The sequence below is a fragment of the Gopherus evgoodei genome, chromosome 13 (assembly GCF_007399415.2).
Source record: "Gopherus evgoodei ecotype Sinaloan lineage chromosome 13, rGopEvg1_v1.p, whole genome shotgun sequence".
In the NCBI taxonomy this organism is placed as follows: Eukaryota; Metazoa; Chordata; order Testudines; family Testudinidae; genus Gopherus; species Gopherus evgoodei.
Window position 1 is genome coordinate 31,588,157 of NC_044334.1, and position 14,856 is coordinate 31,603,012.

A 14,856-nucleotide genomic window follows, 5' to 3' on the forward strand; every position below is an offset into this window, starting at 1 on the left:
CACACGCCTTTGGCTAAGTCCCATCTAATTCAGACCTGCTTCTGCGGTGACAAAAGACTCAAACAAAGAAAAGGGTTTTCCGCCCTGCTTGAGCTCCTCTTAGCTCACCTCTGGGCTCCATTCTTGGTCCCTGCTGGACTCTCTTTATGCCTCTCCGGACCAGAGCCCTGACTCCCAGGAGCCTTCCCTGGAATCCTTCCAGCCCTCCACAGAATTCCAGCTTTCTCTCTGGGCTTCCTTCCCCCAGCTGAGTTTTCTTGCCTCTTTGATAAGCCCTGGAATTTCAAGTATCAGAGGGTAGCCGTGTTAGTCTGGATCTGTAAAAGCAGCAAAGAATCCTGTGGCACCTTATAGACTAACAGACGTTTTGGAGCATGAGTTTTCATGGGTGAATACCCACTTCCTCAGATGCAACCTGTCACCTGACCCCCTGCTGTCACCTGACCCCCAGCAGTCCAGCCCCCTGAGGCTTGGAGGTAGCTAATTATAGCACAGGTGAGGCTGACTGCCCGTGGCTGGCTAGTGCCAGGCTTCCTAGCCCTTAAAGGAACAGGCCACCCTCTTACATAGCAGCTCAGTACTCTGTAATATAAATACAATTAGGAATTTACATTCTCTTTGCACGGCTGCTGATGAGGATGATGACACAAGGTGCTGGGTGATAGGAAATCAGCCCTAGCTCTGCCAGTGGCTTGCTGGATGACCTTGGGCAAGTCACTTCACCACTCTGTGCCTCAGTTTCCCCACTGGTAAGAAGGGGTTGATCATTCTGAGCTGTTTCCCCAGAGCATTGACCCGTTAATGTTTGTCCTAAGGTTTGTCATTATTTTAATGCCAGCGTTCAGGATGCAAACTCGGTTTGGCCTCTGAACCACAGTGTCACAGCCAACAGCTCTGTGTACAAGGACCTCCTGGCCTCACTGGCCTGGCCAGCCCTTATCAGGAGTCTCTTGCCATGGCTGAGCCCATCACTGCCAGACGGAGCCATGCAGGCAGGCGCACCTCTGCCCTGCGTCAGACAGGACATGGACTGACTTCTCCTGGTCTTAGTGGGGCCAGGCATGTCCACCACACAGTTGTTGGCTACTCCCCGCCTCCAAGCAGTGCTGGCAGAGCCACACTCATCCTGGGGCTATATGGCACTGCTGCAGTTTGCTCTGGGCACCTCCTCCCATTTCACTGCTGGCTGATGCTGTGGTTGCTGGGGCTTCTCAAAAGGGCTTTGTCTGGGATTCTCCTGGGGGTTCAGAAGCTGAAGTCAAATTTTCATAGTGCCCTGAGAACCCCTGGGGCTGGTGCCATTTCCCTAGGGGTGGCCAAGGGAGCACTCCGCTTGTGCTCTTTGCTTGCCAAAAGGTTGGTCCAGGAGCTCTGGTGTAGTGGAGCCAGAGCCCAAGTCCAGCTACAATGGTCATGGCTGGAGCAGCTGGCCACATGCAGGTCTCGAGGGGGCTGATCATGACAACGGGCTTCTTAATCTGTTTACCCTGCAGATTTGGTGTGACTTTTGGAACCCACCCTACTCCCTTGCCCTCCATTTGGAGTCCAACAAGCCCCTTTGTATAGCATGTCCACCCAACAACAGCCACAATGCAGTGGGGCTGCTAAGGGGGGATGCCAGGGAAGCCAAGCCAGACGGGTCAGAGAACAGCTGGTGGTGCTGTGTGAGAAGTGAACCCTGCTACCATCATCAGAAGCCCTAATGGTAGCATCCATCAGAACCTGGAAAAACCTTTCCCAGGGTCTAAGCCTCCAAAACCAGCCCCCATCATATTTCATGAAAAACTGCAAACCTGGGCTCAAGGGTCCATCATCTCCGCAATTCCTCCTCCTCAATTCTTACAGACACTGTCATCTCTGCTGCTGACTCTAGATTCTGGGGCCCTGCAGAGATAACCTGGCAACACCTCCAGCATCTCACAGACTGAGGCTTGGCCTGTTCATGTGCCAGTGTTTTCCTGCTCAGCCCTCACCACTGTGCTGCAAGGCACCTCCATGCCATCCAGGCACCTCAAGCTGGATGAGTTCCAGCTCCTCATACAATGGACAAGTTTTCTACCCTGACCCAGGCCTGCTGGTATCATCCCAGGTCACACCTCTGCTTGCTGCTCTGAGGGATGCCCATCTTAGCAAGCCATCCAGATCCAGACAGCTGGGCATACACCACTGTGTTCTGAGTGACGGAGCGCAGCTGGCTCTGGGTCTCCTCAACTCTCTAGAAGGCTGTCAGTGCTTGTATGAGGGCGTCAAGCCAGCTGGCAGCAAACTCATAGGATGACATCCTCTGAGACATGTTAAGGCAAGCAGCAGACTGAAGACAGAGAAGCTGCTGAAGAAGTTGAAAATACCCTGCACCAGAGCTCTATGGCATGTGGACAGCTACTTTTACAGAGATGCAGCTTCTGGCCAACTTGACACCTGTGCAGTGGAGTCCAGCGTGTAGACCAGACAGGCCAAATACACAGCATCTGGTGCACTGTAGGATGGTAACGGGAGGACTATGCTGCTAGTGACTCTTGTCCTCACTTGCCACTGCACTGGTTAGACCAGCACAGCAGAGTCTTCTCCAAATGGTGGGGTGAGCCCCTTGCACTGTTGGGAGTGGATGCAAGGTGTGTCATAGGCGTGCCCAGGTAAGCAGTGGCTAGCATGCTTGTCACAGGGCAGGCTGACCCTTTAAGAGAGATGGGGCTCAGCCTCACATGTGCCAGGTGCAGCCCACCTCCCAGGGAATGAGTCCAGGGGTCATGTGATGGCAGCATGTGACTCACAACCAGGCCTACTGGGGACCAGAAGGGTGGCCTGTGATCAGTCAGAAAGATCTGCTCTGCCTGGTTCCTAGGCACAGTCTGGGGAATGCAGCCTGTGGGAAGCAGGGGCCAGCTGGGAAGGCAGGAGTGCCTGGAGGCTGGAGGGGAGTTTTTGTGTTTCCTTTGGGTCTCTGTGCTAATGGACCAGCCCCTGGTGTTTAAATGGGGTTGGAGGGGCTCTATCGCTTTCCACAGAAATTAAAGTGACATTGCATTTGCCCGTCCAGCCCCATCAATTCTGCAGCTCCTGAGTGCTTTGCCCTCTTCTCTTAGGCCTGGGGGACTGCAGCAGGGTCCCTCCCCGCTTCCCAGGCCTGGTGTTGTAGGCAGGATGGGGAAGGTGCAGTGGAGCTGTCCCTTTGCTAGGGGCTCTTTCTGCTTCTCTCCCCCCCCCCACCCCCCGAGAACAGTGTCAGTTCCTGAGGGGTGGGGCACAGAGCACTTCCTGCAGCAATCTGATTGGCGGCTGTACCACAGGAGGTGGGGCAGCAGGGAAAGCCACTATGGCACATAGATACCGTGCAATGCTGGCTACAAAAGTGCCATGCAAATGCCTGTTCTCACTTTCAGGTGACATTATCTCCCGTAAATGTAAACAAACTTGTTTGTCTGAGCGATTGGCTGAACGAGAAGTAGGATTGAGTGGCCTTGTAGGTGCTAAACCATTGTTTTGTTTTTGAATGCAGTTATGTAACAAAAAAATTCTACATTTGTAAGTTGCACTTTCATGATAAAGAGATTGCACTACAGTACTTGTATGAGGTGAACTGAAAAATACTATTTCTTTTATCATTTTTACTTTGCAAATAGTTGTAATAAAAATAATATAAAGTGAGCACTGTACACTTTGTATTCTGTGTTGTAATTGAAATAAATAAATTTGAAAATGTAGAAAAACATCCAAAAATATTTACTACATTTAATTGGTATTCTATTGGTTAACAGTGCGATTAAAACTGCGATTAATCACAATTAATTTTTTGAGTTAATCGCGTGAGTTAACTGCGATGGAGAGCCTCAGTCTACATTTAACACTGTACGGTACTTGCTGCTGCTTTTCTTTCTCTCTCTCCTGCTGTCTGATTGTGTAATTCCGGTTCCAAATGAGGTGTGTGGTTGACCGGTGTGAGTAACTCTGAGGTTCTGCTGTAATGTTACGGGCTCTGTCAGCAGGTTATCAAGTGTCCTTGTGCATGTGTCTATTTTTGTCTGGATTAGGAAAAAATTGTAACTGGAAGAGGGAGCTCAGGTCAAAAAGGTTAAAAACCTGCAGGTCTAGTGCTAGAGCTGCTGATTGCTGAAGGAAATCTCCCTGGGCTGCACCTCTCCTGCTGCACAGACTTAGGGCTTGGCTACACTGGAGAGTTGCAGCGCTAGTGGTGGGTTTACAGAGCTGCAACTTAGTAACTGTCCACACCTGCAAGGCACATCCAGCGCTGCAACTCCCTGGCAGCAGCGCTGGCTGTACACCTGGTCTGCTTGGGGTGTAATGATTGCAGTGCTGGTGATGCAACGCTGCTCATCAAGTGTGGCCACCAAAAGTGCTGTAATTGGCCTCCAGGGTATTAAGCGGAATCCCAGAATGCCTGCTCACAACAAACCGGAAGAATGGCTGAACTCTGAGCTCCCCATAGCTGCTTATCTAAAAAACAAACACAGCTCCTGTTTGCTCAAGCGAGCGGAGGCAGGCAGAGGAATTGCTTTGGAAGGTTCACAGCTGTTTGCTTGAAGAGAGAAGTCACACGGCAGAGGGGGAGGGAGGAGTCCATGTTGAGCAGCTGCTTATGTGGTCTGAAGGCTATTTAGGAGTGCATAATTTGCAGTTAGTGAATAAGAGAGGGGTGGGGGAAGGGCTCGAAACTTTTAAATTGATTGAAGGTTGGTATGTTCCAGTCCTTAGAACTTGCAAGGCAGGGAGCTGACAGATCCAAAAATCCACTCTCTCTCTCTCCCCCACGTTCCCCCGCACCCCCCTCTTTTGAAAAGCACCTTGCAGCCACTTGAATGCTGGGATAGCTGCCCACAATGCACCACTCCCAACAGCACTGCAAATGCTGCAAATGTGGCCACACTGCAGCGCTGGTAGCTGTCAGTGCGGCCACACTGCAGCGCTTTCCCTACACAGCTGTATGAAGACAGCTGTAACTCCCAGCGCTGCACACCTGCAAGTGTAGCCAAACCCTCACTCTCCATTGCAAGTCTAACACGCGCCCTTGCCCCAAAAGCCTTTCCACTTCAGATTCTGCACATGTGGCCCACATGGAAGGGGAATTCAGACAAGTCCTTAAGAAAACATCCAGAAACAGGCTTGAAAGGGCCAAAGAAGGGAAGAGGAGGAGGTTCTGGCATCACTATGGTGCAGAGTTAAGGCTGTTTGCATTCCTGTCCCACTCTGGGTTTCTGATATACACCTTTACCCTGACAGCACGGTGTCCTCGGGGGCCAAAAAATCTTATCACGTTATAGGTGAAACCGCGTTATATCGAACTTGCTTTTGTTGGTGTCACTAAGCGTAACCCTAAGTAACTCGGGAGGGTGGAAGGCCACAAGGGTATGGAGCCTTCCTGGTTTTAGGCCTCAGCAGACAAGAGTCCCTCCATGTTTGAACTTTAATCGACCTAAAAGGCCAGGTGTAACAGCCGTTATCAGTTGCAACAGTTCTAACTGGTCTAAAGCAGAAATAATGAGGCCTGTGCACCTTTAGCAGAAGGACAAGATAACTTGCAGAAGGAAAACTTACTAACGAGCTGCCGCGGCCAAGATTACTTAATGCACCTGCGCTTACGTAACTGCTACAGGGGGAGGAAGGAGGACGGGGGGGGGGGGAAGAAAGAGAAAAAAAAACTTATAAAAAGGGAAAAGCCGCTTGTGTAGGGGGGCTGGATCTGAGGCATGTCAAGTCTCCCAGCACCACTTTGAGATCTCAAATAAACTTTGCTTGCTTCTCCACCCTGGTGTGTGTTCATTGGCGCTAAGCACTCCAGGCACGAACCACTGTTGCTTGCCTCGGGCACCCTCTGTGCCTGCAACACTTTGATCCACCGGAGCACGCAGCCCCGCCCCCCCCCCAAATTGCTGCTTTACCGACTTATATGCGAATTTGTGTTATATCGGGTGGCGTTATATAGGGGTAGAGGCAGCCTGACTAGATCAGGTTCTCAACCTGCCGTCCATGGGCCACTTGCAGCCTAATCAGCACACATCTGTGGCCCATGTGATACCCTCAGAGCCGTACCGGATGCAGCCCACATAACACATTGCGGGCCACATATACGGCCCACAATGGTAGATAGGCTGAGAACCACTGGACTAGATTATCACAATGTTCCCTTCTGCCCTTAAACTCTTTCAATCTGTGAAGACTAGTTTCAAAGCTATCCAGAGGGGATGGATATTAATAGGAACTAGACCCAGACTCCATGCCTGTCAGACACCTGGTTGTCATGCTGCTATCTCTACACAAGAGAGTTCTAAGCAAGAGCCGGGGTGAAGGGAAGAGAAAGCAATTTTCTTTCCAGTGTGCAATTTATCTGCCACTTGCAGCCAGTCGCCTGGCCTCTCTGGGAGAGGGAAGGAAAGTCCCCTCAGGCTCAGCAAACCTGAGGTGTGGAGCCCCTTCCTGTCACCATCACTCAGCATTTGTGGCACTGGCAGGTTTGTTAAGTTCAGTGACAGCTCGGAGATACCAGGCTGCCCCGCACGGTGCAGCAACAGCAATGTTATGTCTTCGCTCAAGGCAGCCGTTTATCCACACAGGCTGAGCCTGGAGCTTTAATTACACCTTGGTGCTGCAGGCAACAGGGCTGGAATCCTGCTGCCGCAGCACTAACTAAAGAGACGCTCTCCCCAAACATGCTGCAGGAACAGGTCTCATTCTCCCTCTGGTTACGCTGCTAGCAGGCAACCAGATCACACATGATGAGCTGGTACATGTGCTCCATAGACACATCTCCTGGCATCTCAGTCCTGTGCTCACATCAGCAGGCCAATCTATCTTAGTACCTGTCTGACCCCCATCACTGTACCACCTGCGTACATCACAGGCTTTAATCTTTAGCCCCACAAGACCCCTGTGAGGTAGGACAGTGCTATTGTCTTCACTGCACAGAGAGGGAACTGAGGCCCCTTCCTCAGATCCTCAAAGGCATTTAGGCAACTAAGTCCCATTGAAACCAAGGGACGTTAGGCACTTAAATGCTTTTAAGGATCTGAACCAGAGACTTAAGCCCAAATTTTTACCACTACTCAAGTGTCGCTGAGCTCGGTGTCACAATGCCCAGCTGATTTAGGAACCAGAATCTCATTTTTCCAAAGGGATTTAAGCACCAAAGAATCTTGGTGCGGTTTAGATGCCTAAGTGCCTCAATGAGAGTTGGGGTTGATTTGCTGAGCGCAGTTAAATATCAGGGCCTAAGGAGTCTGCAGTGGAGTAGGAAATTGAACCCAAGTCAGCCAAGGTCTCAGATACTGCCCTAACCACTGGGCCATCCTCCCTCTCCTGCTCAGCGGCTGGTAGCAGACCTAGGCAACAGAAACTAGAAGCATTTCCCCACACTGAGCTTTTCCTCCTCTCCCATTTTAATCCTCCTTTCTCTCTCAATTATCCACCCACGCCCCATGCTGCCCTTTCGAGAGGACTCTCTGGAGGAACATGATCGTTCCCCTCTATTCGGCATTGGTGAGGCCTCATCTGGAGTACTGTGTCCAGTTTTGGGCCCCACACTACAAGGATGTGGAAAAATTGGAAAGAGTCCAGCAGGGGGCAACAAAAATGATTAGGGTGGAGCGCATGACTTACGAGGAGAGGCTGAGGGAACTGGGATTGTTTAGTCTGCAGAAGAGAAGAATGAGGGGGGATTTGATAGCTGCGTTCAACTACCTGAAAGGGGATTCCAAAGAGGATGGGTCTAGACTGTTCTCAATGGTAGCAGATGACAGAACAAGGAGTAATGGTCTCAAATTGCAGTGGGGGAGGTCTAGGTTGGATATTAGGAAAAACTTTTTCACTCAGAGAGTGGTGAAGCACTGGAATGGGTTACCTAGGGAGGTGGTGGAATCTCCTTCCTTAGAGTTGTTTAAAGTCAGGCTTGACAAAGCCCTGGCTGGGATGATTTAGTTGGGACTGGTCCTGCTTTGAGCAGGGGGTTGGACTAGATACCTCCTGAGGTCCCTTCCAACCCTGATATTCCGTGATTCTGTGATTCTCTCTCTCTCGCTCTCTTTGAGTTGGTGTCAAACTCCCCAGTGTATGGTGAGCATGTTCCCAAGCAAGTCAAATGACTTCCTGCCCCTCTCGATGAACTGGTTGGGGTGTAAGGGTGAACGAGGGCATGACAGCTGTGTTGTGTGGTCATCGGCTTCTTCTGCAACTGCTCAGGCCAGGATTTAGGGAGACCCTTTGTGGCGCTATGAGGCAGCACTGCCTGTGAGATGGTGGCTAGAGAGCCAGAGAGACCCAGGCTCTATGTGAACCCCACAGCCTCAGCAAAGAATCCCCAGGGGAATGGATGGGGCCTTACTGAGGGCCCTGAATAGAAGCACACTGTGAGCTTGGAAGAATGAGCCGGCTCCTATTTCCTTCTGCCCTTCGCTCTGTAGGATCTGAGCACCTTTCAGCCATGCATTAAGCAATGGGGAAGAGCAGCTGGCCTGTTGTAGTCTCTCTCTCAGCAGGGGAGGATGTGGAGTGCAGTGGAGTGCTTTGTCTTGGTAGGGGATTGTAAACACATACACATTGCTGTGTGTGTTAGCGAAGGCAGGCTGGAGATGTGCTCCTTGCACTAGGAGCAGAAGGCACGTGTGGTGTGGGCGGGGCCTTCATTCCACAGTCTGGGACCAGCCCCCAAGAAAGCTCTGGATCCTGCACACATGAGCTTGACCCTTATTGTAGAGTCCTATGGTGCCAGGGGTTGCTGATCACAGTCCCCAGTGTAGAGCTTTCATAGATCTCTTCAGTATGCTGGGCCTAGGCCATGGAGCTCCTCAAAGATCGGGCCTGAGACCTTAACCTTGTATTTGACTCCCAAACTGTTGTGCAAAAAGAGGTGAGCAGCCTGCCAGGATGACAAAGGATCCCACAAATTCTCCCAGGGGCCAACCCAGGGAAACACAGAACAAAAGGAATCAGGAGCCGTGCTAGTGCTGAGAGAGACTCCACAGCCCTGAGGGAATGAGAATAAGGCCATATTCTTTACCTATAGAAAAACAGAGCAAGGGGAGACTGGCACATAGCCCCGCCCTCCCCCATCCCCATACCAGCTGCTGCAAAGCAGCGGAGGAAGGAGGAGCCAGGCTCACAGTGACTAGCCTGCAGATCTCTCAGTCTCAAAACACCAGGGCAGGAGCTTCGCAAGGGCCAGGAAAGGCTAAGGCTTTGATAGGGAGGATGTGCACAGCAGGGTTATGTTACAGGGGGGCCTCTAACTGCCCGAGGGGAGGAAGAAATGTCCCCTGGGAGTCAATTAGCCCACAACTGACAGCTGTGGGGTTTCCTGCACCTTCCTCTGAAGCTGGCCTGTCAGTAGGGTGACCAGACAGCAAATGTGAAAAATCAGGACAGGGGGTGGGGAGTAATAGGAGCCTATATAAGAAAAAAACCCCAAAATTGGGACTGTCCCTATAAAATTGGGACATCTGGTCACCCTGCCTGTCGGAGACAAGAGTCAAGTGGGTTGTTCCCTGCTATGGCAATTCTCAGGTTCCTAACAAACTAACCTGCTTCAGAGAGCGCTAGACATCATGGGCACCGGGTCAATCTAATGGCTTCCCATGAGCATCCACCTGTTTGGGCAGCACTGAGACCCTGGACATCACAGCACGAGCACAGCACCCATCAAGACAAGAGTTGGCCAAGATTATGGTCCCAGCCACTGTTGTCCCTTCACCTGCATCCTCCCCATGCAGCCAAACCTGACATACGCTCCTGCTGTGCTCAGCGTGGCCTGAACTGCTCTTCTCCCAGTGCCCTCAGAGGCTGCTCCAGGGTGCTGCCAGCATGGAAAGACTGCTCCAGACTGGACTCGCCGAGTTGCCAGCCATCTCTCTAGGGCTAGGCTGTAACTTGACCTGACTGGCTCCATGAGAGAGCAGAGCCAAAGGGCCTGATCCACATCTTCCTGACAGTAGTTTTATCCTAGTGTAACTACAGCAGGGTTACTCTAGAGTCCTGCTGTCTGCACCCTCGCAACCATGCAGGCCTGGCTCCATCACAGCACTAATCTGTCACCTTCCTTCCCCAGCAAAGCAGAGGCTGGAAGGGCTGTAGCCACAGCACAGAAAGCATCACCTCTTTCCTGGCAGTGAGAGAGGGGAGGCCAGGTACGTTCAGGCTGCCAGTTCTCTGAGGCTTGGAGGGGAGACAACAGGCGGTAACAGGAGGATGCCTGCCTCTCCACTGTGTGCATCAGCCAGGCCCCCCCCAGCAAAATGATCTCTTCTGTCCCTTGATCTCCTAAATTCTGAAGATTGCAGACGCAGTGATACCACCTGGGGGGGGCATGGCCTGCAGAGGGCAGTTTTGTTCCATGCAGCTGCGTCCTCATCCCTGAATGTCTGTCCAGCCCCTTTTCATTCCAGTCACCTAAAAGCCAGCAGGAATTAAGAGGCCTAAGCCCATCACCATAAGAAATAAGGTGAGGTCTTGCATGAAAGGGAGAGTGAATATAGGCACCATGGATGGGTCCAGCCTGCTGCCCTCAGCATGTGGAGGGGGTGGGGTGAAGTGGCAATTATAGGTTCCCTCCTCATCCATTTCCTCTCAGCTATCAGGTCAGAGCATGCTCCTGCTGGGATCAGGAAGTTGGGGGATTCTGTGTATGTGAGGGACTTGTAGACTGCTTAGCATGAACCCCATTCTCACCCCAAAGCCAGACCAAGTGGGAGAACAAAGCCCCTCCAGCCATCTCCCAGCTGCTCACAGAATCCTAGAGCCATAGGGTTAGAAAGGCCAGCAAGCGTCATCTAAACCATCCCAGACAGATGGCTCCAGCCTCCTTTTGAAAACCTCCAGGGAAGGAGCTTCCACGACCTCCTTAGGCATCTGTTCCATTGTCATTTAGGGAGTTTTTACAGTTCGGAAGCTTTTCCGGAGATTTTATCTAAATCTGCTCTGCTGTATTTGAACCCATTGCCACTTGTCCTGCCCTCTGTGCAAAAGAGGACTTTTCTCCATCTTTTTTATGGCAGCCTTTCAAATATTTGAAAACCGCTGTTATAGATTCATAGACTCATAGACTCTAGGACTGGAAGGGACCTCGAGAGGTCATCGAGTCCAGTTCCCTGCCCTCATGGCAGGACCAAATACTGTCTAGACCATCCCTGATAGACATTTATCTAACCTACTCTTAAATATCTCCAGAGATGGAGATTCCACAACATCCCTAGGCAATTTATTCCAGCGTTTAACTACCCTGACAGTTAGGAACTTTTTCCTAATGTCCCTCCTAAATCTCCCTTGCTGCAGTTCAAGCCTATTACTTCTTGTTCTATCCTTCGAGGCTAAGGTGAACAAGTTTTCTCCCTCCTCCTGATGACATCCTTTTAGATACCTGAAAACTGCTATCATGTCCCCTCTCAGTCTTCTCTTTTCCAAACTAAACAAACCCAATCCTTTCAGCCTTCCTTCATAGATCATGTTCTCAAGACCTTTAATCATTCTTGTTGCTCTTCTTTGGACCCTCTCCAATTTCTCCACATCTTTCTTGAAATGCGGTGCCCAGAACTGGACACAATACTCCAATTGAGGCCTAACCAGCGCAGAGTAAAGCGGAAGAATGACTTCTCGTGTCTTGTTTACAACACACCTGTTAATGCATCCCAGAATCACGTTTGCTTTTTTTGCAACAGCATCACACTGTTGACTCATATTTAGCTTGTGGTCTACTATGACCCCTAGATCTCTTTTTGCCATACTCCTTCCTAGACAGTCTCTTCCCATTCTGTATGTGTGAAATTGATTGTTCCTTCCTAAGTGGAGCACTTTGCATCTGTCTTTATTGAACTTCATCCTGTTTACCTCAGACCATTTCTCCAATTTGTCCAGATCATTTTGAATTTTGACCCTGTCCTCCAGAGTAGTTGCAATCCCTCCCAGTTTGGTATCGTCTGCAAACTTAATAAGTGTACTTTCTATGCCAACATTTAAGTTGTTGATGAAGATACTGAACAGAGCCGGTCCCAAAACAGACCCCTGCGGAACCCCACTTGTTATACCTTTCCAGCAGGATTGGGAGCCATTAATAACTACTCTCTGAGTACGGTTATCCAGCCAGTTATGCACCCACCTTATAGTAGCCCCATCTAAATTGTATTTGCCTAGTTTATCGATAAGGATATCATGCGAGACCGTATCAAATGCCTTACTAAAGTCTAGGTACACCACATCCACTGCTTCTCCCTTATCCACAAGACTCGTTATCCTATCAAAGAACGCTATCAGATTGGTTTGACATGATTTGTTCTTTACAAATCCATGCTGGCTATTCCCTGTCACCTTACCACCTTCCAAGTGTTTGCAAATGATTTCTTTAATTACTTGCTCCATTATCTTCCCTGGCACAGAAGTTAAACTAACTGGTCTGTAGTTTCCTGGGTTGTTTTTATTTCCCTTTTTATAGATGGGCACTATATTTGCCCTTTTCCAGTCTTCTGGAATCTCTCCCGTCTCCCATGACTTTCCAAAGATAATAGCTAGAGGCTCAGATACCTCCTCTATTAACTCCTTGAGTATTCTAGGATGCATTTCATCCTAGAATGCATGTTGCCCCTTAATCTCCTTTTCCAAACTGAACATACTCAGTTCCTTCCGCCTTTGCTCCTATGGCTGCATTCCAGCCCTTTGATCATCTTTGCCAATTGCCTCTGGATCCTTTCCAGTTTCTCTACATCCTTCCTATACATTGATGACCACAATTGGACGCAGTACTGCAGCCGAGGCCTAACCAGTGCTGAGTACAGTGATGCTATCACCTCCTGTGACTTGTATGCTATGCCTCTGTTAATGCAACTTGAAATCACATTTCCTTTTTTTGTAACAGCATCGCATTGCTGACTGATCCACCACAACTCCCAGATCCTGCTCAGCAGTGCTGCTGCCAAGCCAATTATCCCCCATGGCATTCTGTATTTGTGCATTTGGTTTTTCTTCCCTACGTGTAGCACCTTACATTTGTCTTTGTTGAACTTCATTTTGTTATCTATAGCCCAGTTCTCCAATTTATCAAGATCCCTCTGAATTTTAGCTCTATCCTCCAAAGTGCTGGCAACCCCCACCCCCAGCTTTGTTTCATCTGCAAACTCGGTCAGTTTGCTCTCTAGTCCTACATCCACAGCATTAATGAAGATGTTAAACAACACCAGGCCCAGAACAGATCCCTGTGGAATCCCACTTGAGACCTCCCTCCAATCCAACATCATTCCATGAATAGTTACTCTCTGTTTGTGGTTGTTTAACCAATTATGTATTCACTTAATGGTAGCTCCGCTGAGCCTGCATTTCTCCAGCTCACTTCTCAGAATGTCAAGTGGCACTGAGTCAAAATCCTGGCTGAAGTCCAGGTATATGATATCCACTGCATTCCTCCTATCCACCAAACCAGTTACCCTATCAAAAATGGAAATCTGATTTGGCATGATTTGTTCTTGGTAAATCCCTGCTGGCTGCTAGTGAGCAGCCCTTTATCCTCCAGGTATTCGCAAATTGCATGTTTTATACATTGCTCTAACACAGTGGTTTTCAAACTTTTTTTCTGGTGACCCAGTTGAAGAAAATTGTTGATGCCCGTGACCCAACAGAGCTGGGGATGAGGGGTTTGGGAGGGGCTCAGGGCTGAGGCAGGGGTGCAGGAGGGGGATCAGGGCTCTGGGGTGGGGCTGGAGATGAGTGGTTTGGAGTGCAGGAAGGTGTTCCAGGTTTGGGGGAGCTCAGGGCTGGGGCAGGGGATTGGGGCACAGACTTACCTCCCGCAGGTCCCAGTAAGCAGTGCAGCCGGGGTGCAGAGGCAGGCATCCCATCTGTCCTGGCACTGCTGACCACGCTGCGCCCCGGAATCGGTCAGCAGCAGGTCAGGCTCCTAGGCAGAGGCGCGCAAGCAGCTTCATGTGACTCTTTCCCGCTGGCACCACCCCCTCCCCCCTCGTTCCCTTTGGCTGGGAGCTGGTACTGGGGGTGGGGGCAGCATGTGGAGCCCCGTGGCCCCCCTGCCTAGAAGCCAGACCCACGGCTGGCCACTTCTGGGGAGCAGCGCGGTGTTGGAAAAGGTAGGCACTAGCCTGCCTTAGCCTGGCAGTACCGCCAACGGGACTTTAAACGCCACAGTCGGCAGTGCTGACCAGAGTGACCCAGTGCCTGACATGCCACCGTGACCCAAAGTCTGAAAAACGCTGCTCTAGTAGCTTCCCAGGTACCGAAGTCAGGCTGAGTGGTCTACACCTCCCTGGCTCCTTCTTCCCCCCCTTTGTAAAGATGGGCAGAGGTGACTCACAAAGACATTCGTTAAAAATTGGGGCTTGTCAGCAAGACAGAGGACAGATGGATACTTAGGTATTTGGCTACCTTTTATCTGATACTCAGAAAAAGTATAGTCACCTGAAAAAATAAACCAGCATGCCCGTCCAACTGTTTTGAATATTAATAGACTGGGCTGTTAAACATGTATATAGAGAGATTTCACTCCATTTAATAAAATCTTTAGACATGACATAGGTGTCGCAATGTATAACACACTGCACCTCAGAATAGCACCCCGTAACCCCCATATTCATCATTGGTATATGGTTGGGATATTTCCTATAAAGCATGCCATGTAAGATACCATATGAAAAGTCATGCTCTGCTGAAACTAATTGTTCTGACAAAATATGTATATCCTTAGTGTGTATGAAGTCATGAGATTTTGCTATATGGTGGTTATTGAAACATGTTGTGAGTTTGGGAGACGCCCACTGCTAGTTCTCCAGTGACAACAAAGGCGGTGACCCATATCCAAACTGGTGTTAAGTGACCACCACGAGCCATTGATCAGCAGGGGAATTGTAAACAAGAGATTTA